The sequence below is a fragment of the Mustela nigripes genome, chromosome 5 (genome assembly GCF_022355385.1).
Source record: "Mustela nigripes isolate SB6536 chromosome 5, MUSNIG.SB6536, whole genome shotgun sequence".
NCBI classification, from domain to species: Eukaryota; Metazoa; Chordata; class Mammalia; order Carnivora; family Mustelidae; genus Mustela; species Mustela nigripes.
In genome coordinates, this window is record NC_081561.1 from 7,281,944 (window position 1) to 7,299,084 (window position 17,141).

General features: G+C 49.9%; 1 protein-coding gene across 6 annotated transcripts in view; it reads left to right on the forward strand.

Annotated features, from left to right (window-relative positions):
• RREB1 (ras responsive element binding protein 1) overlaps nucleotides 1-17,141 on the forward strand; it is a 174,061-nt gene that overhangs the window by 35,204 nt on the left and 121,716 nt on the right. For 2 of the 6 annotated variants that reach the window (XM_059399397.1, XM_059399396.1), the window contains exon 1: nucleotides 12,257-12,609. The exons of 1 other annotated variant lie outside the window; for it this stretch is intronic. The gene's annotated coding sequence lies outside the window, so the exon portion shown is untranslated. Of the gene's footprint in view, nucleotides 1-11,635; nucleotides 11,936-12,255; nucleotides 12,610-17,141 lie in introns of those variants that run through there. 3 more of the 6 variants (XM_059399395.1, XM_059399390.1, XM_059399389.1) reach the window with 3 other exon arrangements.

Consider the following 17,141-nt stretch of genomic DNA (forward strand, 5'->3'; position numbering starts at 1 on the left):
CGTGTGTTGTAGGATGTGAACTACTTAGTTGTCTAGGACATTCTGTAGATAATTGCTTCAAATCCTTGAGATACTATGGAGATGGAGATGGAGATACTATGACATCAAAGACAGTCGTTTCATGTAATGGACTTAATGATACTATTTAATTTTTTCCCCTTGCAACAAAATCATTCCACGTTTATTGTAAAGAAAACAGAGAGAAGCAGAATGACAAAAGATAAAATATTCCCTTTACCTAGAAATAAGCACTGTTTTAACTTTTCCATGTCCACTCCTTCTTCTGTCTTTTTGAGTTTATATGTGAGTAAAAGTTTTCATCATTGTTTACAAAACTAGCGCTCCCTATTTGTAGCCAGATTTTTTTTCCACTTAAAAAAATACATCATGGGGGCGCCTGGGTGGCTCAGTGGGTTAAAGCCTCTGCCTTCGGCTCGGATCATGATCCCAGGGTCCTGGGATCTAGCCCTGTATCGGGCTCTCTGCTCAGCAGGGAGCCTGCTTCCCCTTCTCTCTCCGCCTGCCTCTCTGCCTACTTGTGATCTCTGTCAAATAAATAAATAATATCTTTAAAAAAAATACATCATGAACTTTCAAAATGAAATCAAGTATTATTCTGCAGGAGCATTTAAAAAGGTGTGAAGTATTTGTTTCATGGACATGGGATGGTTTTAGTAGTTAATTTTAGATTCTTGAACAGATTGCTATCCGGTTGGCTTCATTTTTAGGATTATCACAAATTTGTTTTACCATAATATCATCTGATCCTGTTTGCTCCTTTAAGGTCTCCTTCCATTGGGTCTACACTTAGACACTTGTACCCCACCCTCCTCGCTTACAGTTCTGGTGAAATTGTCCTAACTCGCAGATATTCCCAACACTTGGGCAGATAAGGTTTAGGCTTTGAAGGCTCTATTAGCTTACTAGGGCTGCATAACAAAATGCTACAGAATGGGTGGCTTAGACAGCAGGCACTTATTTTCTCCTAGTTCTGGAGGCTAAAAGTTCAAGATCAGGGTGTGGACAGGGTTAGTTTCTCCTGAGGCCTCTCTCCTTAGCTTGCAGATGGCCGTCTTCTCCCTGTGTCTTCACATGGTCTTCCGTGTGCATGTCTGTGTCTTAGTCTTCTGTGCTTCCAGGGACACCGGGACACCGGCCATATTCAGGGCCCCCCTAAATGATCTCATCACTTTACCTTAATTACCCCTGTAAGGTAACATGATGACATGTTACACAATTATTTCTCATTCGCCTCCTGAGGTCCTGGGGGTTACAACTTCAACATATGAATTGGACACAATTCAGCCCACCACAGAGGCATACACTGGCATTATTGCAAAAGTTCCTACGGAAGAAGCAACTGGTAGTAGACCTGTTAAAATTTGCATGATAGTTCGTTGTTTAAAACATAACACATCGTTAGTCCCTATGACTCACTACTCACTAGGACAGAGACAGCTTGCCTGCTTTGTTTACTGTTGTATATAGAGCCTGGGACATTGTTGTTGTCTTCTCGTTGTCGGATGAATGAGTAAATGAATGTCAAGTTTCTTTAGTCCCATGAGAAGTCACATCAGATCAGTCTACATGCTTCAGAATACCTGATTTTGTGAGCACGTACTCCACTCTTTACCTAAAGGTATGCATTTAAAGTGCCTGAAATTGCTAAGTCCGTTGCCTTATAGAAGTCAGAAGCAGCAGCTAGAATCAGCCCAATTCCCCATTCACCGTGAAACGACATAGAGGTATTGGCTCAGACTTTCTTCCTTTCTGAGGGAAAGAGAGTTTTCTGTCCATTGGGATACATACATTGTTGTTTTCAGGTTACAACTTTTCATGGCAGGGCTTTTCATGGCTGTCTAGTTGTGTGATTTTCTGCAATTTCTGCATCCCTTTATACAGTTGAAAACTCTGGTCTGCTCCTTGGACCTGGGGATGTGGGCACTTATCTCGTGAGTGAGCGGACCCGTGGCCGGGCAAGGCAGATGGAACCATCGGGAATACTATAGCACTGTTGGTGGTCTCTACTTACAAGTGCCATTTGGGGCTCTGCTTAAGAGAAACTGCAGAAATTTTACTTTGGTTTGTGCGTTCTCAGTTAAACACACAGGTACACAGTCACATGCCTTATTGAAGAAGTATTTATTTTACTTACTTACACTCGGTTCATAATTGAAGAGCTCTCTCCCACAGAGAACAAATATTGAATCATAAGTCCATGTCTTAAAGGCAAAGAAAGACTCTTCATCCGATGAAAGGACAGCAGGTTTTCAAATACCTGCCATCTCTTCTGGAGGCAGAAGGAGGGACAACTGGCCCTTTTGTAGGAAGCCCCTGAGGTTCAATCATTTTAAAATTCTAGTAAGCAATGCACTCTCATCACGGAGGGCAAGTTGGCTTAGAAGAGTTATTTATCCTTCCCTGTATGCTGATATCTTTTTTTTTTTTTTTTAATTTATTCATTTGAGAGAGAGGGCTTGAACAGGGAAAGGCAGGGGAGAGGGAGAGATAATCTCAGGCAAACTCAACACTAAGCATAGAGCCCAATGCTGGGCTCGATCCCAGGATGCTGAGACCATGACCTGAGCAGAAACCAAGAGTGGGACACTCAGCAAACTGAGCTACCCAGGCACGTCTCTGTTGCTATCTTTAAAACAACTTTTATAATTTAGAAATACGCTAGGAACTCATCAATCTAAAACCCAAATGATCATCAGGAAATGAACCACTCTTGGCTACTGGGCAGCAGACGGAGGCGCTGGTCCCCAGGCTTACTTTTGACACATTTCTTAACAGTGTTAGTGATGCAGTTTCCTAACCACTGTGCATTCAAATTGAGATCAATGAGAAAGGGAAGGGGAGGTCGCTATGGACACATGGAGTTCAGAAAGAAGGGACAAGAGATAGCCAGATAACAGGGGAGGGAGAGGAACAAAAGCAGGCCAAAACTCCAATTGGAATTTAGTGGAGTCTCAGCAGTAGGCTAGGAAATAGCTATTTTTTTACCTTGAGGATGAATAGTTTCTTGAGGATATGATCCCTTGGTGGCCTAGCACAAATCTTGCTTATCAAACGTTACCTTTGTGCGACAATCCAATATAATATAGGAAGTTTACAGTACTATCGTTTTGTTCATATCTTAACTTTCCAATATTTTTTCGAGAAGGGAGAAAAGGCGAGCAGGACATAAAATGCATTTTAGGAAAAAATTCTACTCGAAATGGTTCACATTTAAAGGGAAAACCGTCCACCACCAGAAATAGCGCATTCCTCGCGTTATCTGAGTAGCGAAAGGAATAATGTGTTCAGGACAGCGGCGGTTGCATAAAGGTTCTCAGTAGCCCATCCTAGTGACTCTGGGAGGGGGATTTGGAAATTGCTTATCTGGGAGGGGGATTTGGAAATTGTAAAGGACCCTCTCCACCTGCCTCTCAGCCTTCTTTGCCACTCCTGGGCAAACCCCCATTCCTGGCTTCTCTGCCACCTCCGGGCAAACCCGCTTCCTCTGTGCCCCCAACTCTCTCAAGTTCATCCCTACCCCTCCACCTCCCCACACTTTGCAAAGCAGATTCCTGTAGCACCTGCAATATGGCTGCCCTGGGCTAGCGCTGCCCTGGGCTAGCGCGGGCGTGGAGAAATCGTTCGCGGGACTAGGCCCCACTTTCAAGAAGTGTGCAATTCACTGAGGACACAGATCCCCTTGTTCTAAGACAGATTTCTCCACAGTACTTCCCCTATCTCTGCAGCACCTCGATGGACGTTTGGTTTGTCTTCAGAGAGACCACTTCTCTTGAAAGTCTTTCCTCAAGACCCGTTCTCCCACTCGCGGGAGGCTGTGGAGTCTGCGAACGTGCTTCCTGCTGTCCCTTACGCACCAGACTCCACGTCTTCACATCCCCTCTTCCTGTAGCAGACAGCTCAGGCTGCCCTATCAGACTACTGTGCACTGGGGCCTTACACAACAGAAATGTATCTCACAAGGGTCTGGAGGCCAGAAGTTGGAGATCAAGGCGCCATCCAGGTTGGTGTCTCCCGAGGCCTCTCTCCTTGGCACATAGATGACGCCTTCTCCCTGTGTCCCCACACGGTCTTCCCTCTGTGTGTATCAGTGTCCTAATCTCTTCTTACAAGGTCACCAGCCCTATTGGATCAGGGCCCATTCCTCCGGCCTCATTTAAGCTTCATTATTTCAGTAAAGGCCATACGTATTTCCAAATAGAGTCACATTCTGAGGTACTGGGAGGCTGGGATCTCACCATATGAATAGCCCGCAGGACCTCCTCTGACACCAGTACCATCTGTTCATGCCCACCTCTTCTCATCTGGGCCAGTCACCGACTGACCTCTCAGACACACTTCCCTCAAGATGGCCTGAGGGACCGACTCCACATTTTTCCTCTTGAGCCTGTCTCCTCCTTCCTTTTCAGTGACAGCACCGTCCATGTCAAGGACTCGTGTCCTGCCCCTTCTTCGTAGCTTTCTCTGTGTCCTCACCCCACGGTCGTAACTTCTGCTCTGTCTCACGAAAGTCATTTCGTTCTCTTCCTCCCCCGAGCCTCTCTCTGCTTCCTGGGTCACAGCCCAGCTTGTCTCTTGCACCGTCCTCTCCCTCCCAGGCCCCCAGCCTGGTTTTCCTCCTCATCTCCGTGCCCCCAACCACTCCTGGCTCTCAGGCTCAGTCCCTTCAGTGTCATCCCCCTTATGAGGGATTTTACTCACTTCAGTTTCCAACTGTCCATAATCCCTACCATATGTTTTCTCTCTTCTGTGGCTTCATGGCATTGAAGCTAAAACAGCAGAATTTTTCTGCCACCAACTCCTACATTTCTTCTCTCCTTAAGCCTCAGCGCCATGTTGCTCCCCTCACTGGTTCTGCTGCTTTTCCATATTCAAAACCATCAGATGTGAAGTCCCACAACTTGCCTGCTTCCCACCAGTATCTCTCCGTGTGTCCCTACTGTTCTTTTCCTTTTTCCTCCTGTCATAGAATAAGAAGTATCCCTCTTTCCCTCCAATGCTGATCTCTCTGCCATAAGCAAGACAGAGAGATACACACTTTCCTTCAAAAGCTGTTTTCTGTTTCATTTATCCATATTCTCTCCCTCTCTGGATCCACATTCCTCTCCTGTTGACATCAGTGGTCTGGGTGGTTTACCCATTCTGAAACCTCTTTCCTGGATGCTAATATTCCTAGAGATCATTTTCAAGACACCACCAGGCAGGGTTTCTCAATCTTGACACTATTGCCCTTTGGGATGACGTATTTTCTGTTGTGGCTGCTGTCTTGTGCCTTTTTTTTTAATTTTTAGAAAAAGATTTTATTTATTTGAGAGTGAGCAAGGGGAGAGGTAGAAGCAGACTCCCTGCTGAGCAGGGAGCCCGATGTGGGGCTCGAATCCAGGACCCTGAGGTCATGACCTGAGCCAAAGGCAGACACATAACTGACTGAGCCCCCAGGCGCCCCTGTCCTGTGCCTCATGAGATGCTAAGTACTATTCCTGGCCTCTACCCGTATATATTAGCGGTACACTTCTCCCATCTTGTGACAACTAAAAATGTCTCCAGACATTGCTGAACATCCCCTAGGGGTGGGGAGTCAGAATCACCCCAACTGAGAACTAGTGGTATAGACAGTAAGAGTGTGGACTCTGCTAGGTCGTCTTCAGCCTCCTGTCCTGGGTATACACAGCTTCTGGCTACAGCTTTAGAATGTAGTTGTACATACAGAACATAATACTTAGAGAACAGAAAGAGTTTGTATTTTAGGCTCCTGTGGGGGGGGGGGGTTCCTGGTTATAAACCAAATCAGCACAACTTAAGCTAATTAAATCCTTGTAAAAACAGTGCATGGACAGTGGTTCTTCTGCACAACCCCAGTCAAGAGCATTTTATCAAGATGAAGTCTGACCAGGTAGGTTTTGTTTTGTTTTGTTTTGTTTTGTTTTTAGCACACTGCTTAATTCTAAACTGAATGAAAACTACAATAAAAAGGTGGGTTCTGGGGTTGGGCTGTGTGGTGTGCATCTCAGTCCTGCCAGCCCGTGACGCTGGGACTTGACTTCAGTTTTGTCAGTTGCAGAACAGGGATGATAACAGCACCTCCCCGACGGGAGGGCGGAGGGGGAAGCCCTCACTCCTCTGGGGGCCCTTTGCCTTGATGTCTCTGTATTTGAACACTGTCGACCATCTTTTTCCTTGACAGCCCCCACTTCCTTGGCTGTTTTGCTCCTTTGGGAGAAAAAGAGAGCGCACTGGTCACTCCCTCGTCACCCGCCTAACTGCAGCATCCCCCTGGGTTCAACGTCCCATTCTCTCTATCCCTGAGATGTCTCTCCGGACCTTCTCCCTGGCTCCAGCCTCCTCCCATCTCCCACACACCACCTGCCTCTCCCCAACAGGTGAGAGGACCCACTACCCACCCCTGTACCCAACCTGAGCTCAGGGAAGCAGCCTTCTTCAATTCTCCCTTCTCCTCATGCCCCAACCAGCTGGGCCTAAGCCCAGTGGATTCCATCTCTGTGACGTCTCCCACCTGGTCTAGTCCCTCCACCTGTCCCACTGCTTTTGCTCTAACCCCTGCCTTATCTGTCCTTTGTCACTCCAAGATGGCTCCCGTGGTGGTTTCCCTTCTTTTGGTGCCACACCCTTGGGTCAGGACTCCAGAGGGATTGTTTTCCTTTCTCTCTCATCCCATTGGTCAAGTTCTATGGAATCTACATCCTAATGATCTTTCCAGGCAATCCATTCTTTCCTGCCTCTCCAGCCGGGGCTTCCTAGGTCCTCATTATTTCTGAGATGGGCTGTTCTGTTAATCCCTAACTAGCCTTCTTGTCTCAAATCTTCCAGAACCTTCTCTACAGTCCCACGAAGGAAGCTCTGTCTACCTTCCTCCTTCAGCCTTTCTGGGCCTCAGCACTGGATGAAGTCCAAGTCAGCGCTGAGGAGCGCGGAGCTCTGAGCGGGCTGGCCCACTGGCTGTTTCTCCAGCTCCATCCCTTACTATCTCCCCTCCCCCTGCTCTGGCCACAGAGCCACAGAGCGAGGTATTTGCCATTCAGGAAACTGACCTTGTTTTCCGCCTCTGTGCCCTTGTGCTTACTACTCACTGCTCCCTGTGTCTGGAGTGCCCTGCCCCCTCATCTCTTCCCCGGGGGACACCTTACACATCTTGGGAGGTTCCACAAATGTCACCTCATGCACACAGCCTCCTCCAATCCTGTTTCTTCTTGATTCTCTCCCCTGGCATAGCAGTATGATGTTTTTTCCGTTTATTTCCACCTCCAGCTCCCTACCACCTATTTGGTCATCTTCTACCTCTGACTTTCTCATTTTGTCAGATCCCCGATTGCTCTTACTAGAAGTGCTCATTCCTACAGCCACTTGGCAAAGAGCCAGGCCTCCTCTGGGCCCTCACTCCTTTCCACCCCCGTCTCTGGCGCACCAGTTACTCTTCTGGCCTTCCTCTGAAGTGGTTCCTGATCTTCTGTCCTCCAGTCCCTCTACCCCTCCCCTAGTTCAGGCTCTCATACCGGAGGTTTTCCATGGATGGTATTCAGAATTCTTGGTGGTAGAGCCTCAGCTTGTTTACCTTTTGGTCGTGTCACCTGCATATTCCTGTATATGTCCTAATCCGGCCATACTAGATTCCATCCTGATTTGTGAATAGGACCCATGACTTGCTACAATCATGCCTTTGCATCTGCTGATTCTAATCCCAGTCTCCATCTACAAACTTTCTATCAGGTCTCCAGGGCTCAACTCCATTGGCTTTCTCATCCAAGAAGCTTTTCCCGGTGGCTCTTACTAGAAGTGCTGTCTTTTCTTGGAAGCCCTGAATCATGCAACCAATTTAATGGTTCTTAAAATGGTTGTCTGCATTTCATGATTACTTCATGTGGATGCAGAGATTAGACTATAAATTCTTTCCAGGCATGGACATAAATTACCATTTTTGTATCACTTCTCTGCTAGAGAACCTAGCACAGCTTCTTGATGTACAAACGTATCAGCTCGATTGAACTATAACTTACCTACCATACAGATTACTCACTTGAAGTGTACAATTCAGTGGTTTTTAGTATATTCAGAATGTGTAGTCATCACCACTATCACTTTTAGAACATTTGCATCACCCCAGAAAGAAACCCCATGCATATTATGTAGCCAGTCCTTGGATCCCCCTAAATTGTCAAACCCTAGGCAAACTATTAACCTACTTTCTATTTCTATAGATTGGCCTATTCTGGATATTTCTTCTAAACAGAAGCATATGATATTTGTCTTTTTGGCTCTGGCTTCTCTAGCATGTTTTCAACATTGATGCTCTGTAGCATGTCTCACTGCTTCATTCCTTTTGAGTAGTAATACTTAATAATACTTAGACGGGGTATGGATATACCACATTTTTGTATTAATCCATCAACTGATGGTTATTCCGGGTTGTTTCCACTTTGAACATTAGCGTACGAGTTCTTTGTGTGGGCATGTGTTTTTGTTTCTTGTGTGTGTACCTAGAAGTGGAACGGCTGGACCATATGGCGACACTATGGTCAGCATTCTGAGGAACTGCCAAGCTGTTTTTTTAAAAGCAGCCACACCAGGCTGCCTGGGTGGCTCAGTGGGTTAAAGCTTCTGCCTTCAGCTCAGGTCATAATCCCAGAGTCCTGGGATCAAGCCCTACATCAGGCTCTCTGCTCAGCAGGGAGCCCGCTTCCCCCTCTTTCTGCCTGCCTCTCTGCCTACTTGTGATCTCTCCCTCTGTCAAATAAATAAATAAAATCTTAAAAAAAAAAAAAATAGGGGCACCTGGGTTCCTCAGTGGTCCTGGGTCGAGCCCCGCATCAGGCCCTTAGTACTCAGGGTCCCATATCAGGCTCTCTGCTCAGCAGGGAGCCTGCTTCTCTCTCTCTCTCTCTGTCTGCCTCTCTGCCTACTGGTGATCTCTGTTAAATAAATAAATAAGATCTTAAAAAAAAAAAAAAAAGCGGCTACACCATTTTACATGCCCACCAGCCATGTATGAGGGTTTCAGTTTCTCCACATTCTTATTGATACTTGTTAGCATTTGTCTTTTTTACTCTATCCATCCTAACTGGGTGTGGAGAGGCGTGTGTCTCTGTTTTCCATAGCATGACTCTTTTAACCTATTAGATGTCCAATAAATATTTGTTGGAGAAATGATATTTATATGAGTACGAACAAACAGAACTTGGAACAATTCGTTGGACTCCCAAGTTTACTAATTAGCTAGAAGAGATGAACACAGAGCCCTGTGTCATAAGAATTAAATTTTTATTTTTATTTTTATATTTTTAAGTAGAACTCCATGCCTGAAGTGGGGCTTGAACTCCTGACCCTGAAATCCAAGAGTCACATGCTCCACCGACAGAGCCAGCCAGCCAGGCGTCCCTAGAATTCAGTTTTTAAAAGTTATTTTTAAATGATTTTCTTTTTAGTTGCCAGTATTATCTAGACCACATTATAAAAGGTGGTGATTTGTTATGAAAATTCATGTCGCTTTGCGAGTTTCAGTGTATTTTATAGAATAAGCTAAAATAACAAGCAAAATTCCAACTTTGATGCTGGTCCTATTCCAAACCGACCACTTGCTAGGGAGAACAGGAATGGCTAATAATTCTTGAATCTTGAGGCAAGGCAACTAAAGAAACTAGCATTCCCTACCTGGCCCTTCTTTTGATTTCTCACTGGACCATGTTACAACTCAGAAGCTCCAGACACCAGTTCTAGGGTGAGCGTGTGAACTATTACTCCTGCTTAGAGACCTGCCCATTCCCTCCTCTGGCATGCCTGTCTTCACAAATGCACTTGATAACACTCTTGGGGACATGGGGTGGGGTGGGGGCATAGGAAAATGCAAGTGCAGAAGTTTCTCTGACTAGTTTTCCTCAGTAAACAGTCGACCCTGGGAAACCTAACAGGTTCTGAAAACTTAATGTTGATGATTCTGGACGTCAGAGAAATAAGCAGCTGAATCAGTTCCCTCTTGGGGAACTGGGGTTTAGCTTACTTATCTCCAGTAAGAGGTAATGGCCTAACTGCTTTTGCTTGGCTCTATAAAGTTCTGTCTTGGCCAGAATCCATTCATTTCATCCATACCTACATAGACACTTGTCCCTATCTGTAGCCCTTAAACCCAGAGCTCCATGGAAGTCTGCAAATTAGAGGGCCATGAATGTACTTACAGCTTTGTAGGGCAAAGTTGGTGTGGTAGGGCCACAAAGGTCAAAGGTCATAGTAAGTAGAGCGCTCCAGGTTTCTGTACCTATGACATCATCTTGCCTAACTCCTCTCCAAAGCATAATTCTACTCTAGTATTCTCTACAACTGTTTAGGAGGCACATTTAGCCTCAAACTGGGGGAGTGAGGTGGTGTTTATTTTCCCAAACCACAGTCATCCCCTATCTGTCTAAAGATGTTTCCAAAGGCCAAGAGCAGGCCCCTCGCAGAACCCCGGTAGGAGAAGTATTAGCAGTGGGAAACTTGTCAGCTGCTTGTTGGAGGAAGCACAGCCCAGGCCTGGTTTCTCTGGGGCTCAGTGATAACTTGGGCCGCCAAAGCTGGTGGCAGCCGCCTTGGGGATGGAGAACAAACAGGCAGCTCCAAGGAGGGCCCCTGCGTTTCAGAGTTGAAACAGGAGCCCTCTGAAAGAAAGAGATATTGCGTGTGGCTTCCCTGGTGCCTCGGAGGGCGACGTGGATGACACAGCATCAGCAGCGCTGTCGCGGGGTGGGGACACAGGCGGTAGGAGCCTGTGCCATCCTCAGCCCCTTGGGGGCGAGGTAGCCCCCGCTAAAGCATCAGTTGTGGAGTGTGGGAAGGGAAGGTGACAAAAGCCGAGTCAGTCTGGAATTTGTTGGACAGAGAGGACGCTCCGGGCCCTAGAGCTAGAAGGACCGAACCCTGGGAGAGAAACAGCCCTAAGTTGGGGGCGGGGTGAAGCGCTGGTTCCTTAATCTCCTGCCCCATCATCTACTCGCCCCACCTGGATGCAGAGCGAGGACCGCGTGCAAAGGCAACCGCGCGGGTGGGGCTCACCCTCGCGTTTGCCTTCGACACCCAGCGGGGCGGTGCCGGGCCAGGGAACCCGACCCCCACGCCACCCCCTCCCGGCCTCCGGGGCGCCCTTCTCGCGCCTCCCGGGCATCGCTGCCTCGCCCTCTCCTCCGTTAAAATAGTGAAACAAACCCTGGAGTGAAGTGATGGAAAGCCGGGGGCGGGGAGTTGCCCGCAAGTGAGGGGCTGGAAGGGAGGGGGCGCGGTGGTCCTAGAGGGTGGCCGGCCGGCCGGCAAGCGCTGGGCTGATCGTGATCGCGCTCAGCTGCGGCGGCCGAGACCCTTCCCCCGGGGCGGCCCGGCCCTCCCGTGCCCCGGGGCGCCAGCGGAGGGCGTGGGGCAAACCTGGGGCTGCGGTGGGGGTGGGGTGGGGGACTCCACCTCCATCCATCCCAGGATGGAAACTGCGGTCGCCCAGCTAAAATCGGGGCGGGGGCGGCGGTGGGGACCCGCGAGTACTGCGGCTCCCCCCCACCCCCCAGCCCGAGCCGCCGCCGCAGCCGCCGCTCAGTAACACGTCCCCAGGAGACTGGCAGGAGCAACACGTGATGTGTCTACTTATCAGGGGGAGAGGGGGAGAGCGAGTCTCCGAGCGTGCGGGCGAGGAAGCGGGGCGGGGGGCCGAGGCGGGGGCCGGGACGACGGCTGGGGCGCCGGGGTCGCCAGCTCCTCGCCCACCTCCCTCCCCGTGGGAGAAGAGGAGGAGGGGAAGTGACTGCGGAGTTGATGAACTTTGCACATCCAGAAACGCCATTTTGATTCCTTTTCCGGAACAAGTTTGCATCTCTCCTCTCTCTCTCCCTGAAGCCCACCGGTCCCCACTGCATCATGCCTGGGAGCCAAGAGCCCTGCCGGGCCGTAAGTACGCGCCCGGGGTTCGGCTCCCGGGAGTCGGGTGGCAGCGAGATGTCTAGGGCTGAAGGGGAGCGACCTTTTAAAGAACTTTTGGGGATGGGGAGGGTGAAGTGTGCGGAGCGCGTTGTACTTTTTAAACTCGGCGTTTCCCGGAGCCGAGGACCCGAGCGCCCCACGCCGCGCTACGTGCGCTCGGGGCGGTGGGGCCGGCCGGGGATGAGCCCGGCAGCCCTCTCCCCTCGGGCTGCGCGCCGGGCCGCTCCTCCTCCTCCTCCCCTCCTCCCCCTCCTCCTCCTCCTCCTCCCCTTCCTCCGCTCCTTTTCCCCTTCCCGAGCTGCCGGCTCTGCCAACCAGCTCCCAGCGCGAGCCGCCGCGGCCGCCGCAGCGCCCCGCCGCCAGGACCTGATGCGCATCCATATTAGCCGTCCGAGCGCAGGAATCCGGCCCGACCCGCGCCGCCGCGCCCGCCGCGGAATTTATTTTTAACCAGCACCGCCGGGACTCGGATGGTGCGCGCACCGCCGGCCAGAAACATCTTCCCAGCGCTGCTCTCCATCTTCCGCCCTCTCTCCCCCGACATCCTCCCCCCCATGTGGGAGGGGAAACTTTTCTCCTACATACTTTCGAGTCCCACTCGGGCCGAGAAGCGCGGAGATGACGGCGCCCGTCCGCCGCCGCAAGGTATCCGGGGGGTGCCCGCCTGGGGTGCTCGCTCGGGGGTGCCCGCTCGGGGCTGCACGGTGGGAGCATCCGCCGCGCCCTGCTCGGCGGACTTTGATCCTCCCCGGCGGACGGCGCCGGCCGGGAGGGGGCCGCGGGCAACCCTGCGCCCTCCCCTGTCCCCGGCTCCTGGCTGGGGGGGTTACGCCGACCACCGCCCCCGGGTGACCGGGGGAGGAGGGGGCCGGAGCCGTGTCCGCGCGTATTGTTCCCTTGCCCTTCCGTTGGCGGTGTACGTGTTTTCGTGGGAGCCATCGGTGTGGAGCGGAGCCTGCATCGCGGGCGGGGGGGGGGGGGGCGGGGGCCCCGGGGGGGGGGGGGGGCCCGGGGGGGGGGGGGGGGGGGGGGGAACCTCGGCACCCGGCGCCGTCACGAGCACAGGAAGGAGGCCGGGAGCATCCGAGGCGGGGCCGGCCGCCGGGCCCGCTTCGCCGCCCAGCTGTGGAGCGCGCTCGGAAACTTTTGTCCGCCGCCCGCTGGACCAATTTTTCCCGAGTTCTGGGGCTTCCCTTTCTCCTCCCATCTCGGCCCGTAGCGCCGAGCCGGGGCGGCGGGGGCGGGGGGCGGCTGGCGTCGAGGGGCAGGGGACCCAGTTGCGGGGGGGGGCACCCGGCCTCGGGCCCGTCCCCCCGCGCCCCCTCCCCACTCGCGGTCTCTTAGGAAACTGCGACCTTAATGGTTGCTAAGGAGCAGGGGAGGTCCTTCCCGTCGCCGGCCCCCTCCCTGGGTAGCGGCGTGTTTTCTGGAAGGGCCGAGGGTCGCGTCGAGGATGTGGTGACTCGCTCCCTGGCTGCTCGTGGGGCCGGGCCAGGCGCGTGAGTGCGGGGCGCGGCGACGGAGCCCACTTCTGTGCGGGGCCACTTTCTTTTTCGGGCGGGCGGCGGGGGGGCGGGGGTTGGCCTCGGGCAGAGCAGGGGCACAGGGGGCACGAGGACCCGGGGGTCGCGGGGACCGAGCAGCGTGCGGGCGGGTTGACAGGCGCCGCGTGCAGCTCGCGTCCAGCGTCCGCGGTGCATCGGTGATGGGTTATAAAAGAGGAGGAAAGTGTTTCTCCTTGCTCAGCAGATTTGCCCTCCCTCGCTCCTTACTGGTTAGAAGATAGAACGTGAGCCCAGATCCGGACGAGCAGTTCACATTCCATTACGAAATTCTACACGGCTTCAGAGCCAGCAGCAGCGCACATTCGGGGCACTTTGGAGTTTTTTCTTTTTTGGGGGGGGATGGTGGGTGGTGGTGCAGAGAAATAGAAAGGTGAATTAAAAAATATAACTTTTTTGGTATGCTGAAAAACCTGTCTGAGGGTTTTCATCAGTAGAAAAATTACGCCTCGTGCTTGTTGTAGAGTTTAGATTCAAGCCCAGCCTTTTTAAAAGTCAGTGGAAATAAAGTTTGTCTGTTGGATGGGGATGCTGGAAATAGCGAGGTATTTTGGTCTCAACGACGAGACTTGAGATGATTTCTGCAAAGGCTGAGTTGCTAATGTGCATCCCATATTTTGGAGATCTTTTTCTCTTTTAGACGCGAAGTGGTCTGTGCATGTGCGCATGAATGTAGTCTGAAATAAGTTTAGTTGAAGTGGAAGGTGGAGAAAAGGGAACTGCAGAGCAAAGAATGGTTTTTGTTAGTTTTAGGTTGGTTGGTTGGTTTCCCTTCTCCCCATAGCCCTTAAAAGCATCCTCTCGACCTGGTGCTTTTCCGAGTAGGCAGGTACGGTTCTAAGACATAGTGTAACCCGGAAGTCTAAGTTAGAGGCTGGAGTCCTGGCTGAAACTTTTTTTTTTTTTCTTAAGCATTTAGCTCTGTGCTTCCTTCAAGAGTCACACAGAACTTTTGAAGAAATGGGTTCGAAATTAGCCTTCTAAATAATTTATGCAGCGGTGAGCCACTAATGTTCCGGGGTTTTTGTTGTTGTTGTTTGTTTGTTTGTTTGTGTTTTACCTCTGCATTTTGGAGGGAGCTTTCTGGGTGGGTACCCGCTGATGGATCTTGCTTTGATGTGTTTTTGAGCTTTGGTTACACTGATGAATTAAACATTTGAATGTCTTTTATCAAGTTTTAAATGTGTGAAAAAACACCTTCTCTCCCACCCACCCCCACTTTTACAAAAGAAAGGGAGAGCCCTTTGATTCGGTTATTTGTTTAGCTTGTGCTCCATTTTAGGCTGTTAATGAACTTGCACTGTTTCATCATTCTTAAAAATACTGCTAAGCAGGTTGCGTTGGGGGGATGTTTTGTTTTTAGAGGATTTGCTGGTTCTGTGGTACCTGCTGCTGGTGCTAACTATTACAGGGCACATCATTCTCGGGGTGTTTCCGGATAACTATTGAATTTCTCATCGGAAATTCAGAGCCTCAGCCCTTATGGCAGACAGAGTTTGTTCTGTGATGGGGAGGATGGGGCTGACTCAGTTGGCACAGGTGATGCATCCATTCCTAACTGTTTACATCTTCCAACAAGTGACCTTTTGATTGCAGGGTCTTTTATTTGAGATAGTTTCAGGCAGAGACTCCTGAGATCTTCCTTGCTTCCAGCACAGGTATAGGGTATAGAACGTTGAAGAAGGAAAACAAACCTACCCTGTTAGTGTGCGTCTGATCAGGTGGTTTATTGGTTATCTGCTGTCTTGTCAGGCAACAGCTAGATGCCATGATGTGGTTTGCATTTTCACTCTTCAGTTTTAAACAGCTCTGTTGATCCACTTCCTAAGGTCAGTTTGGAAATCTTCGCTTGCTGTCCTTATCCTTAGTTGTTAACACCATTTATTGCCTTCAGCAAGGAAAAGTTCCTGGGTAAGGACGTTAAAAAATTCTACCCTTTTAGGATTCTGTATGATATAATTAATATAAATTTAACTTCTCCAAAAATTGGTTAAGCATGCTCACTAGAAACAGAAGTGAATCCTTTTGATGTTTCTATTCATTATCCTTTTGGAAAGTAGGTGGTGCTTAAAAGGTCATAGGATAAGGGTTGCTAAGCAGCTAAACAGAAGGATGCTAAAATTAACCAAAGCATTTTTGAAAGGGAGTTCTTCCCTGTTTTACATTATTTACTAGATTTAATTAATTTCAGAATCCTCCGCGTCCTCTGACCAAGGAAGGTAGGCTGTTAGGTTTGTTTTGTTTTTGTTATCATATTTAAATAATCTCTCTCTCTCTTGTAAGTGTCTTTTAATTGAAGTTAAGGCTCTCTGACCAACTCTGGTGTCAGATGGCAGCTGGGCTGGGCAGACTTCTTGTCTGATACCCATGTGTTCAGGTTAAACCTCCCCTTCCTGAGGGTACACGAGCAACATCACCTTTGTCCATCTCTTTATTGCAGGTTGTTTGGTTGTTTTGGAAAATCTAGCTCATCCACAAATTGATGTCTTCCTTTACTCTTTATTGAGCAGATTTGCATCCAAAAGATAGAAGTGTAATATAGTATCAATAGTGTGCAGTAGAGTCCCTCCTGATAGCAGGACCATCATCTTTCCCCCCCTTTCCTGAGATTAGATTAGGCTTTCCTAGGAGGCCCCCCCCACCCCCAGTTTTTCATATTGTAGAAAATAATCGTATTAGGTATGGAATATCTTTGGAAGGGTGACCAAATGTAAAAATAAATAAATATGTAAAAAGTGTGACTTACTTACCTAACATTTCTGCTGAGAGTAGGTGTAATAAGGGTCTTGAACTTGTGCAGTGAGAGAAATGGTTGAAATGTTAACTGAAGTCCGGTTGGTAAGCATCCTCTCTTGGCTGAAAGGCAAGCCTGCTGTTCTAAGTTAGAAGTTTCCCCCTCACAGTTGCTTCTGGATGTCTGACCTACTGAAAAGGCAGAGTTGAGTAACATTTTTTATATCCAAGTATAATTAAGAAATTGGATGGGTTTTTGGGAGGGGGCAGGGCACATGAGCTCTCTTCCTCGCTCTCTCTTTCAGACTTAGTGATTTTTGAGTAGAAAGAGGCACAGCCCTCTTCAAAAAGCAGGGGTCAGATTGTGTTTTCCACGCCCCGGGGGGCCTCCCCATAAATCAGAGTAAAAGGTGTACCGTATGAAACAGAGGGAGGCATACAGTGTGCTTTCTGAAATGCATCACTTATTTTTAATTTCCCCACTCCCATAGAAGGCAGGGTAGAGAGGAAAACCATCTGCTGTGTTTGTACCACGACTGAGGTAGCAGAACAGGGAAGGTGGGGAGTCAGGGAGACAGACTACGTTGGCTGCCCTGGGGCGCGGTGTCACCGCCGACCGTGCTGGTCTCGGGGGTCTCTGGTCACCTTTGGGGTGCTCTCCGTTCTTGTGAAGGGAAGGCAGTGTGGAGTGCAGCCGGGGATTGTGGTCCCTGTGGGTTGGTGGAGACCGAGCACAGCCTAGGAGGAGGGCTCTGGGAGCTGTTCCTGCCAGTTCCTGGTGCATCTTGTTTCTAAGGGTACTCCGGGTACAGGTGAGCCCTTCGGCCCCTTGGTGAAGGTGGTGGCCTGTGAATAAGGTGCTTCAGACAAAAGAAGTGGGAG